At 33.9% G+C, this 16,611-nt stretch overlaps 1 long non-coding RNA gene across 2 annotated transcripts in view; it reads right to left on the bottom strand.

Moving 5' to 3' along the window:
* Positions 1-4,669: 4,669 nt before the first annotated feature.
* LOC144291523 (uncharacterized) overlaps positions 4,670-16,611 on the bottom strand; it is a 777,143-nt gene continuing 765,201 nt past the window's right edge. Inside the window, exon 7 of one of the 2 annotated variants that reach the window (XR_013358836.1) lies at positions 4,670-4,765. This is a non-coding gene — a long non-coding RNA (uncharacterized LOC144291523). Of the gene's footprint in view, positions 4,766-15,220; positions 15,800-16,611 lie in introns of those variants that run through there. The other variant, XR_013358834.1, reaches the window with a different exon arrangement.

Genomic DNA, 16,611 nt, shown 5'->3' with positions numbered 1-16,611 from the left:
GAACCAAAGCTTTTAAGTCCTTCAAAGCTGGTGAGATGAGTCAATCAGTGGTAAAGACTCCAGCTACCTTCAAAGAAGAGAATCTGTATGGAAATTTATCTGTGTCTAGATCCCATATTTTATTTGTCTTCATTTTCCCATTCTTAATAAACTTACTTTGGAATGTTTGTCCACATCAAGCCAGAACATCTGAGGAATAAGAATACTTTAGAGGCTAATTGTGGTACCAGCCATAAAATATATCTGCCAAGAGGAAAAGGGTGTTGGTAAAGCTATGGTATTTTACTGGAGTAAAACTCTGGAGCCCAATCTATTAATTCCCTAGGATAACTCTTTCCACACGTGACAATTCAGAGTGAAAATAAACTTAAAAAAAAAATAAAACAACAGAACATCATATTTTTCAAAGGCAGATTCACAGTCTATGTAAGATACTAATATTACTATATATACCTTTACAAAAGATTGCAGATAATCAAATGTGCCCCTTCTCTATAAAAATACTGCCAAGATTAAAGAATTATTCATGATATAAGGCCTCACATATCAGATGCAAAAAGAGAAACATGTTTTAGAATTTAGAAACAATTTTGCATTGTCATATGTCTAATAAAAGGGGGAAGGAGACCTTATGAATTGCAAAAATAATATCGTGGCATTTTTAAGACTTTAGATAATTTGGGGAAGGAAATTATTCTTCAGAAATCATTTAAGTCATTAATCAAAGAGTGTTTTTCTGCAAAAGAGATTTATGGAAAAGGGGCAAAAAAAGAGAAAATCATGAAAGATAGCTTTGTTAAATATCAGTGATATGTGTCTGTTATTCTTCTGCCTCGCAGGCTAATAAACTGCAAGCCAGTTGCTTTAGAGACAGGGTTGCTATTAGCTTTCTGTAGAAATTAATGCACTGCAGGGACTTTCTACCCCAAGAAAAAAAAATGCTCTTAAGAATCTGGAATCACCCAAGCCACCCAGAGTGAGTGTTTTCTGGCACCTAAGGTGTTATGATTGCTATGGTTCTATCACACGATGCTATTTTCTCAAGTAAATGTAGTTTTTTTTTTTTTAATGCCATAAAGAACTTTGCCCAAATGCTTCAGCTACAAGCCAAGGCTTCCCCATCCCCCACCCCTGCCCCAACTTTAAGAAGAGAGCATCTGCCATTAAAAAAAAATAAAATAAAATAAAAAAATTCTACAACTTCAAAATTATTTTGGGGAAAAAAAAGAAGACAATTACAACCATACAGTAATGTTAAGGGATGTAATAAAAATCATAATTATCCAAACAGGTACTAATCTTTTCTTTAGAATCAATCTTGCCTTCTGATTGATATTGGTGGGCAGGGGGCAAACAAGGAGAATATCCCTCTATCTTCTACCTACTGGTTCCTGGGTTGGTATGAGAGCGGGCAGAGAGCTGGGAAAATGAAGAAGAGGATCTGGAATGAATTTTAATTCACTGATTGTTGACATTGCAGCCCCTCCAAAAATAATGTTTTCTAATTACCTGCCTGACATCAGTTGCAAGCAGGAGGTGCAGACACTGGGGATATAAAACTATAACACTTAAAAATAGAGATGATAGATAGATGATAGATCGATCGACCGATCGATAGATAGATAATAGATGAAAATAGAGATATATCTGATATATATATATCAACACCTTATAAATATGTGAGGGAAGTTATTTTTTCTAAATGGTTATATACAATTTGTTCTCAGAATGCTAAAGGCAGGAGGATTTGAGAAATAATGCAGGTCAAAAGAGAACACGTATTGGTTTAAAAGAGCATATCCTTACAGACACTGAAAGATCATAATGGTGTTCTTAACAGTATTTTATTTATATAACATGATTCTCTCAGAGTTCCACAATAGACTAATATCCAAGTGTATGCTGACCATGTTTGAGGCAAAAAAAAATATAGAAGCATAAGTTTGTATGTAACTTTATGTTATTCTGGGTGCTGATTGACCAGAAATAACTTCTATTAGAACAATGTACGGTTTACAGCAATGGTTTAAATTATCCTGGTAAAATATTGTTCTCTGTTAGAATATAATGTTCTAACAAATTTCTAAGCACTCGTGGATTATTTTACAACCCTGACAATTGTATATAGGTCATTTAGCATGGCACATTTTACATCCTGACAGAGAGAAGCCCCGTGTCCCTTGACTGTAAGCATTAGTACTAAACACTTCAGAAGAAGATATATGTTATCTACTTTAGTTGACTAACCTAAGGTGAAACCACTGGAATCAGCCCAGCGTGGTATATATACTTTAGTGAAATGCTTTTGATAACTTGTTCAGCTTTCAAGCTGCTCCTCCATACAGAAATGATGGTTTGTTATAACTCAGGCTGGAGAAGCAATTCCTGTGGCTTCTCAGAAAGCTGATCTTTCTGACTTTAAATTTGGAATAGCTGAACATCTCTGACTGCTGTGCAGTACTGGGAGGGAGGCTGCTAAAGATATGAAGACCGCAGCTGTGCTTATTTTGGAAAGCACACAGTGCAGAGTCAATTGTTGTGCTTAGATTAAAATGCATGGCTGAGATTTCCAAGTGCACAATGGAAGATGGACCAGAATTGGCTATCTTAAGAGCAGAGGAGCATCTGTAAGATGGGATAATTGAAGAGAATGTCAATTAAAACTAAAATCGGTACCTAAGCTTAAACAAGCAGCTATATTGTCCAGGGATGTGGGTCCTAGTTGTAATCTTTGCCAACTGATTTGCTGGCAAAAAAGTTTCTCATTGTTTTTCTCTCTAGTGTTCCCATTTATTTGCGAAAAACAAAATGGAAGAAAGTAAGTGGAAAGAAGATAATGATTTTTGATGACGTAAAAGTAAAACTTCTTTAATCTCAGAACAAATTGGTTTCATACAAATTATGATTTTTAAAATGATGCTCATAAAAAATGATCCTTATTATTTTCAAATCTGGAGAGAGCAAATGAACAATTATTTGTTTCTGTGCTATATCAGTGAAAATCCTAAATGCTGAGATCATTAGCACATCGTGTTAAATTTAAATGAACAATCACCTATCTCTAGTCCCCAGTTCATTTTAATCATACTTGTGTAATTTTTTTATTACTTTGAAAGAAAATGTCTAGTAAAATAAAAGCTTCTGGAAAGAATAGCTTTTGGGCTGCTCCATTTGCTATCAATAATCTGTAATATTTATAACTAGATTAATAACGCTGTACTTAATATTCTTTTAAGTGTAGTTCCTGCCTAAATATGAACAAATGGAGACAATTTATGTATTGTTGCTTAATACATCCTTTCTCTAATGCTTCAATAAACCATACACGTTATGGAACATGTTAATTGAGAATAATTGGCTTAATATGAAGTTCCTGCCAATTAAAGCAAAATAAAACCAAAGAACAAAACAAACAAACAAACAGAGTTTAGGGAAAAAAAAAAAAAAAAAAGAAAACCTGAGAAACACAAAGCATAAAGGCAGAGTGGCTTCCAATTATATTTTTAGCAAGATAGGAAATATAAACCAGTAATTGTAGTTTTATGACCTTTATAAAAGTATATAACATTTTTTATATTACTTATTTTTGATGAGCCAAACTGTTTTAGCCTAATGATTAATGATACATTGCCTAAGATGAAACTGCTTAGGGGACTAGTTTTCAGGAAAGTGTCCACTAACAGTGGGGTTTTGTTGGTTTCTGTTTGTTTTGTTTAGTTTTGTTTTCTGTAGAAGAAAACTTCAATCGACCAAAGGATAGAGTAGGTATACTGAGAAAGAGAGAGAGTTACGTATCTAATGTTACCTAATAGATCCTTGCAAAAAATTGCAAATAACCAAGTATGCCTATTCTCCATAAAGAATACTGGCAAGACTACAGAATAGCTTGTGATTTAAGGCTTCACAAATTAGATGCAAGAAAGGGAAAATATTCCCCTCTTGCATTTGAGAGGGAAAGATTATCTGTGTATCTTTTCTTTTACTACAGGAAAGTAAAAGTCAAGAAGATTACTTGTGTTTGAAAATTGCCTTAAGATAAATAAAAGAAAGATTTTCTATTCTTCTACATTCTAATAGAGGCCAAAATATATTTTGCTGAATACTGCTCTCTTGATTTAAAACAAAACAACAAGAGACTTTTAAAGGAAAATAGAAATTGTCTGTTTCTGGTTATTTTGCACTTACATCATTAAAATGTTGCTTTCTTTGTCTCCATTAGTTATGCAAAATCATTTTCAACAATTTCAATAATATTTTAGCTCATTTCTCTTAAATGCAGGCCCATTTTCCAAGGCCAAATAAATTTGAATAAAAGATTTTATTTTTGTTAGAAATTTCTCCAGATGTGAATTTTGAAATAAGGCTCATGTTATTATCCTGGTTTGAAATAAAACATGGATTAAAACTAGAGAGAGAGGGATTCCTGGGTGGCGCAGCGGTTTAGCGCCTGCCTTTGGCCCGGGGCGCGACCCTGGAGACCCGGGATCGAATCCCACCTCAGGCTTCCGGTGCATGGAGCCTGCTTCTCCCTCTGCCTGTGTCTCTGCCTCTCTCTCTCTCTCTCTCTCTGTGTGACTATCATAAATAAATTAAAATTAAAAAAAAAAACTAGAAAGAGAGAGAGAGAGAGAGAGAGATGCCTAGTAAATGAATTGATGATTAAGCATTGCTTACCATTTCATTCACAGATTTTGATGATTGCCAGAATAAAATATTGGCTTGAGAGATGAGGTGTTGGCTAACTTGAGGGCAAATAATTCGAAATCTAGGAAAATAAAAACCAAATTTGGTTAAAAAACAAGTTACTTGCAGATTTCACTTAATTCATATTGCCATCATTTTGCATCTGTACATGTTCTAGCTTTGCATATTGAGTGATACTAAACTAAACTGTATTAGTTTGGCTGATATGTCTGCCCCTTGAACAATCTTCAGTCACAGATCACCAATAAAGCTAAATACATAAGACGAATAGCTCAAATTTAAGTAAATAAATAAATTCATGTTAAAAACACTTTTCATCATTTCATCATGACTTCATATCACCGGAGAGACACAATTTATAAACCAATATTTTGAGTTATCAGATTTGAAAATACAGTTAATTTTATAAGATATTTGTTGATAAAATATAAGTACATATGTAATCAATATCATTTTATCTATTTTTCTTTATCTTTCATGTATTTGGGTGAATAAGATTAAATATTATCTGAATATTGTTGCATTTTGACATACTCCTGCTCTGGCAATACAGAATTTCATATTACAGTATCACATTGATGTAATTTTCACCCACCAGACTGGTAAACAATTTAAAGATTTCTAACATTCTTTGAGGAGACAAAGGAGACTAGGTACTCACATATTCACAGTGAGTATAAAATTTGGTAACAGTCTTCTGGGGAATAATTTGCCAGTATACATTAAATTTTAATTGTGCACAGGAAGCTGTTTTACAGAAATTGCATCACAGTACAGATGTTCACGGAAGCACTGTGCTAGCAATGGACACCACTTACTTTTCCATCAATACGGGAATATTAAAGTATGATAGATCCATAAAATCGAATACAGAGCAGCCATGAAAAAGAAAGAAAAAAAATATATATATTCTCAATATAGATTTGTATTGCTATGAAAAGATAGTAAGACAAAAATTAAATGAAGAATAATATGCAAAAGATTATTCTATTTTCTTACAAATAATAATCCCTAAATATATTTATGCATATCAGGAAAAAAGATGCCTGGAAGAAAAGGTCCAAACTCAGGTGGATGGATAGAGAGTGCTGCGCTACTTGCTTTTCATGTTTATCCCTTTATAATTTAGGAGTAAAATTAAGCTTAAAGAATTTTCTGCTCTTTTCTGTTCACATCCACTCCTGAAACCAGCATGTATTCTACTTGGTCAGCATTTTTCTCTTTTCCTGAAAACTACTTGCCATCCAAAATAAATATTTCTACTGTGCCACAAAACAAATTATTCAGCTTTACAATTGCACAGCCTTTGCCATATAGTAAATTCCACCAAGCCATGGCAAAACTCCATCTCCAATTCAGAAAACATTTATGTTTGACCAGTGGGAAAGATGATAAATTGTTTATGTTACTTTTTGTCTTCTGGGGAAATGTTTTCATTAAGCTGAATGCTATCTAGTGATTAAGACAGAAAAGTTTGAGAAAAGCTACTACTGATATTCAATCACTAAATACAGAATACATTAACGGAGAACAAGGAAATAAAACAAAAAAAAGGCAATGCTATCTGTTCCTGGGTTCGCCCTCCTTCCAATCTCTCACTGCATGGATGAGAATGAAGCATCTTTCTCATTGACAAGTGAACTTCTTTCTCTCTTATAGGACAATATGTTAACCTCTACTGTTGAATATTTTCTTAGCATGATGAGTATTTTGTGTGTGTATGGGTGTCTCTGTGTGTGTGTGTGTGTGTCTGTGTATTTTAATTGACGAGGAACTGAAAGGATTAAATAAAATAGATCTCTGAGAAACATGTGCTTTTCGACATTTCTAACATTGTCCCATCTCGAGTTAATTAAAATAATTTTATTGCTCCAAGCAACTCTATATACTTCATAACTTGTATGGCTTCATCATTCTAAGTATATCACCAATTTAAATATTAACAACTTATGAAACAGATTTTCAATTCCATATTCATCTTCTTGAGTTAACATGTTAATAATTTTCCATGTTACTACATATAGATATATATATGACTAAGTAAAACTAAACCAAGAAAATCTATTATTTTTTTTTAAGAAAATCTATTATACATTTAATCACAACAAACATTTGGTATACTTCAAATTTTTTAATATTTTCCATGATGTAGTGATGAATTTATTTATTTTATTTTTATTTGATTATTTTTACATGTGTAATGAATATATTTATGTATCTAAATATTCACTATTATGATTTATTGCCTTGGAGATATTCCTAAAAATAAAATTACTATATTGAACAGTGATTTGACATGCAAGGCTAAATTGCCTTCAGTTTAACATTTATATACTTAGCAAAATAGTAGTAATATTGTCAACCAGGTCTTATTAAATCCCAGAATAATTTAGAATATTTCTAAAAATAATAAAACAAATGGTAATATTGAGTAACCAGTTCAACTAATTTTAATGTATTTATATCTTTAAATAACACATATGTATTTTTTGTCATAATAACCTTAAGGTCCTTTTTACTCGACTAATGAAAATTTTAGTTTAGTTTTATCTTGAGGACATTTTCCCTTCTTAGCTCTGAAGTTTTATACAATGAAGTAATTTGGTTTAAATATTGCTGGTCTTTAGTTCACTATGGTCTCCAATGCAATGTCTATTATCTAAGCCAATTTGATCCATTCAGATTTGTTAACTTCAGCTACCTGTACTTCTTCCTAAGCTTTCGAGGCTACCACATTTTGAGGTGTACCCTTATAATCTATGTACACCTCTCCCAACTGAGCCATCTTCTGCAATACTAAATTTTGCTACATTAGTGTATCCATAATCCACAAGACCACCTTCAAATTAAATGTAGTGGCTACTGAAAAGTTTCACAGGACTCAGGAAACCATTATACTTACATTTAGAATTTAATATAGCAAAAGGATGCAGATTGAGATCAGCAAAGGTAAAGATACATAGAGCAGTCCCTAAAGGGACAAGCATAATCTTCCTTCCTTGTGTCCTTTCCTGGTAGGATCTTAAAGATAGTGCTTAACTTCCCAGCAATGATGTGTGACAACATGTACTAAGTAATGCTAACCAGAGAAGCTCACCAGAGTTTTGGTGTTGCTGGGTTATTACTGGGGTTGGTCACTTAACCATGGATGAACACCTGCAGGGCTGGCCTTAGTCACTCAATCTCCAGCCACTACAGAGAACAAAATGATACCATGTAGCCCACGGCCTCAAGAAAAACTAATAGACAAAACACTCTTAGGGAAAATGGCACATGGCACGAAAACTTAGAGATTACCTCTTGGAGCCCTTCAAGGGCCAAGCCTTTCTTTGGATTGTGTAGAGTCTGGATAACCTGGCATCTTGAGTTGGTTCTTTTTTAATTTTTTTTTAAGATTTTATTTATTTATTCATGAGAGACAGAGAGAGAGAAAGAGAGAGGCAGAGAGAGAAGCAGTCTCCATGCACCAAGCCTGATGTGGGAATCGATCCTGGGATTCCAGGATCATGCCCTGGGCCAAAGGCAAGGCACTAAGCCACCGAGCCACCCAGGGATCCCCCTGAGTTGATTCTTTACTGTAGTTACTCACTGTTCCTGTCCCACTCAGGGTCTTCAATACATAGGAGTCCTAGGCTTTCCTAGGCTGCAGCTACTCCCAACTCCTTAAAAGACTGTGAAATTTAAAAACCCAGAGCTTCTCTGAAAAATGTAACCCTCTTTCCTCTCCATAATGTAGAGAATCTCAGACCTTCATAAGCAAATCATCACAATGACTTCCATGTCTTCTTTTAGGGGACCAAGGGAAAAATTCCTCTTCTTCTTCCCAGATAGAAGAAAAAATAATAATCTTTTATCTGTGGTTATTCTGCCACAAATATAATATATTCCTAGACCAGAGTCGTCATGGTTGTTTTATAATGCTAAGTTACAAGGTTAACTTGTTACAAAGAAATAGTGATCAGAAGAGTTAGATTTACACATATAAATTATATGAATCATTTTATGACTGCTGGGATAATCCATTTGAATAATCAAATTCTGCTATATAAACTAATATTTAATTTGTTTAGACAAGAATTTTCTACCTGATAGATTCTTTTAGGTTTCTTTTTTGTTGTTGCTTTTAATATTTAAATATTGATAAAAATGATTATTAAATTTTAACACAAAGTATATTCGAATATATGGGCACATATGCTCAAATGTTCTATCATGTTTCTCGACCAGAGTTACCTTTGTAGAGCCACAGTATTTTTTTAATGTATTCAAGAAATGATTTATGTACATACAAGCACCTACCCCTATTTATACTGCCTACACAAATTTTAGTACACTATACACTATGCTGTAATTTGTTTTTTTCCAAAATATACATCTTGGAAATTATACAGTATTTTCCTGAGTCTTGGTTTGTATTTTGATTTTATTTATGGCACTTGAGCCTTGCATTTTTTTTTCAATGGTTCTGTAGCCAACTGTAGTTCCTTTAATGAAACCTAGAGTTTGGTCAAATTCTCAAAGACATTTCTAACTCTGATATAAAAATATTCTAAATAGAAGAAGTATTAATATTCTTATATTTCAATTTCTCCTTCCTATTTATTCCCAAATATTTTAGGATCATTGGAAAGTGAGATATCTCCCAATGGATGACAAGTTATCACAACCACACTCGTTTAAAAATATAGAACTTCTACCAATTTAAATTAATCTTTTAATATTTTAAATTACCACTTATGCTTATATCTATTAATGAAGTCTATAAATAATTTACACTGATATATCTATGTACGTACCATTACAACTGTTTCAATTTTTGCATTTTGTCATGTAGTTTAATACCTGGTAGAGCTACTCCATGACTTTATTTTGAGAATCACAATTTTCAGACTAGACTGGCTTATTTATTATTTTCAAATAAAATACAGCAAAAGGGAATATAGCTTACCAAAATTTTAAGTGAATATAATACCAAAGAAAGCACAGGTCTGTATGTAAAAGTCTTTTTACAATTCCAGTCTTAAAATAAATTTCAGGTCTCCAAAGGTACACTAACAAAAGTAGTCATGAAAATTATATAGTCACAGAAGAATGTACATTTTACAAAACTCACTTCAGATGTGTCCATGAGAGTAATGTCAAGAAAAAAAATCTCCCAGAGTATAAACACAAGAGCCATGTAAAACATTGAAAAAAGTGAGTTCTTTCCAACGGGCAGAATTTGAGCTTGGGAGATAGAGATAGTGTCTGCCTCCACAGCAAATAATAGATTATAATCATTTAATGTGTTATTACATCATAAGGACACAACAATATCTCCCACGAGGGAAAAGGTTAGCAAAATTGGTATTAGTCTCATTGCAAGATTGGGAGTTTCAAAAGCTCAGAATTTCTCATTTGTGATGCAGATTCACTGCATGAACAGCATCAGCCTGGGACACTCCACAATCATGGGACTTGAGATGTCAACAGAACCTGATGTAAACATGAAACTCATGTAACCTGATGTGGCATGAGTGGTATGGTTCTTTTTCTCTGAGACTTGTCATTTTTCTTATCATCAATGACACTATAGCAAATTAACATGTTAGGTTATAAGCAAGGTAAAATCTATACTCTAGTTTTTGATGATAACCTGTGTTTTCAATATTTAGGTCACTGAATATTGGATCTTATATAAAGAATTATGCATCAGGTGATGAACCTTAACTTTGTGCTAAATGCAGTTACTGATGAGAAGTTACAGTTGTTACTCATGGTCAGAAGAATAATATGTTCTATTTGTGTGGTGTTATGGGTTGAAATTTGCTCCCCCTCCAATTCATATATTGATACCCCCAGTATCTCATAATGTCACATTATTTGGCAATAGGATTATTTCCGATGTAATTCGGTTCACATGAGATCCCTGGGGTGGACCCTAATCTTACCATGGTTGGTGTCATTATAAAAGAGAAAATTTAGACACGGAGATACTGACATAGAGAGAATGCTATATGGAGATGAAGGTGGGTAATGGAATAACACTTTGACAAGCCAAGAATTGCCAAAGATTGCCAGCAATCCAGTATCCCAAAGTAAATATAAAAGATAAAAAATAAGAGTCCCAAGCCTGGGCCATAAAGCTTTTGACTTATTATGCTTCATGACCTTTCATCTTTCAGTGGTAACCTCTGGAGCCATGTTTTGAAGATTAAAGAGCCAAAACAATTTAAAAAGTGGGGGCCACTAAGTCAACTAATTTCTGAATTTTATGAGACTGAGAAATGTGTTGACCACTGAGTTTTTGGATTTTATCTACTAAAGTAGCTAATGTTATCTTAATTAATCTACAATAACAACTTCCTTACCAGCAACCTGAACACTTTAGAAAGATAAATAATTTGAGAATATTTTAGAGTGTACTGTGTGCTGGGATGATGTGTGAGTGCAAGGATACTGCTGTTATTCTACTTTCTTAGGTAGCATTAACTATCCAATTTAATAAAACATATTTTGTTGGATACTATATGAACTGAACAACATGAATGAGTATAACAGAGAACCATACTGTCTGGTAGTTAGATTACCCAGATTTCCATGGGGGAAGACTTACTGTGAGCTATGAAAATACTTACCCTAAGTACTGCATAACCCAACATTTTCTAACATTGAAGTTAAATTGGTCTCCTGTAGTATTCTTTTAAAGAAATGTGTGCTTTTTCTGAGATATTATTTTTCTAAGCACCAACTATTAGCAAGTACTTTAGAGTTAAAATAGAAACATAAAGACACACTTCTAGAATGGAGGCATAAGGAGGTCTGCAGACTAGCTTCTCAGCAAAATAACAATTACATGAAGACACACTTCTAGAATGGAGGCATAAGGAGGTCTGCAGACTAGCTTCTCAGCAAAATAACAATTACTGATGAAAAAAATTTTTAAATATTTTTTAAGTCTGTGGATATTGCCCTAAATGCATATGGCAAATAAAGAAATATTCATTCAAGAAAATATACTTTTTTAAAGAACAGCAATAATCCCTGGTACCTGAGCCATTACCTGCTCCTGTTTTCCCCACTCCACAGAGTAGCGTACTAGCATCTCTACCCTTGGTAGGTATGGCAAAGATAATGGGGGTCCCTCTGTCTTCGGCAACCACGAGTGTAATAGTGTCTCCCTGGGAGAGGCAAGCAACCAGCATGTATCATTCTCCCAAGATCCATGCTGCAGAGCCTAAATTCTAGCTGTACAGCTGAGAGGCCAGGACTTTGTTCCTCTATCTAGCTTTCCTTCTTCCACCCTACTCTTGCTCCTAGAGTGGTAGTTCTACCTCAGGAGAGGAAGACTAATAATAGGGGGACCTTATTTTTCCTTGCCCCTGCTGGCCTCTAGAACAGAGGTTCTGTGCAGGAAAAGGCAAGCTGAGAAGATTAGAAGCAACTAGTCCAGATGGTGCCTTGTTATTAAACCAGAGCATACTCTCTGAAAGAAGGCCACTCTCTCTGCTCCCAGCTCAGGATCAATGGCTCAGGGATTTTGTCCAAAGGGTAAAGACAGAACTTAAGAACACAGAGCTCCAAAGCTCTACCCAAAGGAAATAACTGTATTTAGAACAGTGTGGGAAAACTAAAGCTAAAGGCGATCTGGAAAACTGAAGATTTTGGTAATAAGCAATTTAAAGGAGGCTGATCAAGCCATGAGAACTACAAACTACCAACAGATAGAAGCAAGAAAGAGCAGGTAAGACAGCCACACTGAAGGCAGAACAAACCTTGAAGACTGACTATTTTCTAGACTAGAAAAACTATTTCTGCAGGGCCTCAGACTTAGTTGGATTCGGGTGAGGAGTAATTTAGATTTCACAGAGCCATCAGCTTACATCGGTAGATCCTAACTACTGGGTGTGATACCAACAGATAGCCTAGCAGAGAGTAGAATGAGAAAGGGGGGAAAAAAGAGCTGTGCTAAAACCACAGATATACCAGGGTGTCTGTGTATGTGCCCAAGGTTGGCTACACCCTCTGAGGAGTGATAGCAGATGCCTCACACTACAGAGGAAATAGACTTTATCAGGATAGTTCAGGCAAGTCTCCAAACAAATATGCAAGCAGAAAAGCAAACAAATCCTACAGAAGGAAGATCTGTATGTAGAATTGCAGCAATATATTTTTAAAAATCCAGTTTCCAAAAAAAAAGTTATAAAACATGAAAAGATACAGGAAAGCATGACTCACACATAGAAAAAAAAAAAAAGAAAAAAACAGGCAGTGGAAAATTCCTGTGAGACTATTTAGATGTTAGCTTTAACAAACATGTAAAAACAAAACAAAATGCTACAAATATTTCAAAGAAATAAAGGAAAGCATAAATGGAGGATGACACTGTCTCATCAAATAAAGAATACCAATAAAGAGATAGAAATAATGAAAAGAAAGAATCTGGAAATTCTGGAATTAAAAATTACTATAACTAAGGGGCACAACAGCAGATTTTAAATTGTAAAAGGAATTGTCAGTGCACTTGAAGAAAAACTCATAGAGATTATGTAGTCTAAGGAGCCAAGAGAAAAGGAATTTTTTAAAAATAAACAAATCCTCAGAGAAATAAAAGATACCAACATACATATAATAGGGGGAGCAGAATAAAAGGAGAAAGAGAAAGGGATAGAAAAAATATTTGGAGAAATAATGGTTGAAGACTTGCCGTCTCTGATGAAGATATACAAATAGTCATTAAGCATATAAAAATATTCAATATTACTAAGTCTCAGAAAATGTAAATCAAAACCATAATTTAATACTACTTCATACTCACTAACGGGTTATAATCACAAAGATAAGTGTTGAGGCCATAGAGAATTTGGAAAACTCCGGCATTGTTGTTGGAAATGTAAAGTGATGTAATCACTTTGAAAACAGCATGGCAGTTCCTCAAAAGTTTAAACTAGAAATTATCATATGACCCTGATATTCCATTCATATATATATATATATATATATATATATATATATATAATCAAGAAAACTGAAAACCTATTTCCACACAAAAATTTGTAAGCACATGATCATAGCCGAATTATAATAGCCCAAAAGTGGAAATGACCCAAATATCCATTGACTAATAAATAGAAAAATAAAATGCTGTATATCCACACAATGGAAAGTTTTTTTTTTCACAATAGAAAAGGATGAAATATTGATATATGTTATTACATAAATGAACCTTGAAAAGATGATCTTAGGTGAAAGAATCCAATCATAAGCCACAATGGTTTCACATATTAAAAAATTGCCAAAATAAACAAATCTAGAAACAGAAAGTAGATTAGTCGTTGCCTAAGACTGACAGCATCGGGGAAGGAGTAAGAGGAGCTGTTAATTGCTACAAGGCTTGTTTCAGGGTGATGACAACATCCTGAAATTCATTATAGTGATAGTTGCACAACTCTGAGTATATACTAAAGACTATTGAATTTCATACTTTAAATGTGTGAATTGTATAGTATGTAAATATGTTATATTTTTAAAAGGATAATCATAGACCTCAGGAGATTTTCATCCTTTGAGAAAGTAAATATATTTGTAGCACCAATCCAAATTTGATAAAAGCCATGAAATACTTATGAACTGCCACTATTTTGCTAATTTGGTTGTGGAGATATTTCATTTGGGAGAACTTCATTAGAATTAATAATAAAGATGGATGTTGGGTTTCAGAATGACATTCTCGGGTATCAAATATACACTGTCAGAAAATAATGAAAAATGGAAAAGATATGGCATCTTCTGAAATGGGGTAGAATGCAGGGCAGAGGACTGGCTTTGATAAACAACTTCTGATGAGAAGCAAGCTGAGTCATGTTAGACTGTTCAATGCTCCAGCTTGAGAAAGTTCTTCAAAGGTTTGAGTAAGGTAGTCAAAAATGATTATATCGGGTCATTGTAGTTTTTTGGGAACAGAAATTTCTCAGCTTTCAAAGAAGGTTATTAAGGAACTTGATCTGTAGAGCGTATACACTTTCTCAAGGTTGACTTGGTTATAAGTCTTATATTTGTCTATTCTCAACAATGCCACTTTGAAACATGACAAAGTTGTTCATCTTTCACGGTCAATGAGAAGAAACTTCAAGGGTAGTCTAAATGACAGATAAAGGTAGACAGATAAAATATACTAATACCATATTTGTTTGCATTCTTCATTTGTCTTGAGGAGTCTCAATTATCTAGATTAAGTTAAATTAAGTGATACAGAAAGGTCGAGACTGTTCACTTCTTAGCCTTTTACTTAATGCCAGTTAAATGGTTTTTGGAAACTAAAAATTCTGCACATTCAAATCAAGAAGTTTGGAGGGTTTTTTTTCCAAAACTGAGGAAACATCTCCCTAATGCAATATTTTCCTGCCATATCAGCAAGAAAATTCAGCCCTAGGAAAATCTGTAATACAAATTTCTCTGATTCAGTGTCACACATCCTCCGTTATGTTAGTCTTATGATTTCAATATTTAGCTTTAAGATGTAAACATTACATTTCAATGGTGACATTGTATTATTTATTATAATTACATGATTTCATTATTTATTTAAACATTTGTATGGCTATGTTTTAAATAAAAATAGCCATAGAACTAAAAGTTATAAAGATATGATCTACCACACTCACTCTTGACATTTTATCGATTAAATTGAGTCAAAGAAAGATTGTGAGGGATGTTTGAGCTTACTGCAACTTAGTGCCAAAGCTGGGATACAATTCAAACATCTTAATTCCAAGTTCAGTGACTTTCCCTACATACCATCCAGTAGATTAACTAACAATTGGTTTGGATAATCATATGAGAAACCTAATAAAAATATGTGACATGGTAATAAATGATTTCTATTTCTGGCTTGTCAAGGATTTGGACTGTATAGAATATAGCAAGCCCCAAAGCCATTTATTATATTCTACTCCATGACATTGAGTCATAGAGGCCTGCCCAAACTCAGATCTTCGTGGATGGCAAGGGGTCGGTGAAATTAGTTCAGCCAAGCGCTAAGTCCTCATGTTTGGCTGCAGGGCTGCTGGCATTTGCTTGCCTCGAGGTGATCACAAAGTCTTAAATGAGTGCTCTCCTATAGGATAAGAGAAAGAAATTGCATTAGATTTTAACAATAAAGATGCTGTTACCTTCTGCCTTTTCCAGATTTCCTGTGTGACAAACGTCAGAATTAAACTGTTGCAACATTCAGCACATTTTTATCCAGATAAATATTGAAAACATATTTAATGCAATATTGAAGGGATTATAGCATTCAGAAAAGGGAAAGTCTGACTAATGCAGCAGCTGCACCGCATTCCAGTGCACTCAAGCCATTGCCAGCATTTATTAGCCAGTCAAGTCTTTGACAATAAACAATCTGCGGTCCGGCTCATGCTCTCTAGTGCATAGTTTGTTGGAAGTTTGTTTTCATGATTGTATTAACAGATCTGGTTTCTGCAAGGTTGCCTATTGTTAACTGCTTAATTAACACCAGAAAGCCATTTAATGGAGCTTTAAATGTACTCTTAATTGCATTCTAACAGATGATAGTTTAATGATAATGATTCACTTTGTAAAAGGTAAATAAATTAATCGATATCAAAAAATCAGAATTTCAACAGAAAATAGGGTATCTGTTAAGTGCAGAAATTGAGCTGGTTGTTTCTTAATACTTTATATTCAAAAAACTTGTATCTAAGAATAAAATGAAACAATAGGTATCTATCTCTTTATTCAGACCTCTTCCATATAGAATGTCACTCTCTCCATCTCTTTATAACATATATTATCTCCTGTGGTTAGAATCAGGCCTGCTTTTCAGCAGGTTTGCATGGAAGGGCCACAATCATCACAGAAAAAAGTTTTTTCCTGAATGGATGGTTTTTGCTTTGAGTGATCTGTTCC

This window comes from Canis aureus, chromosome 20 (genome assembly GCF_053574225.1).
Source record: "Canis aureus isolate CA01 chromosome 20, VMU_Caureus_v.1.0, whole genome shotgun sequence".
NCBI classification, from domain to species: Eukaryota; Metazoa; Chordata; class Mammalia; order Carnivora; family Canidae; genus Canis; species Canis aureus.
Note: the sequence above shows the minus strand (reverse complement) of the source record. Positions and strands in the feature narration are given on the sequence as shown.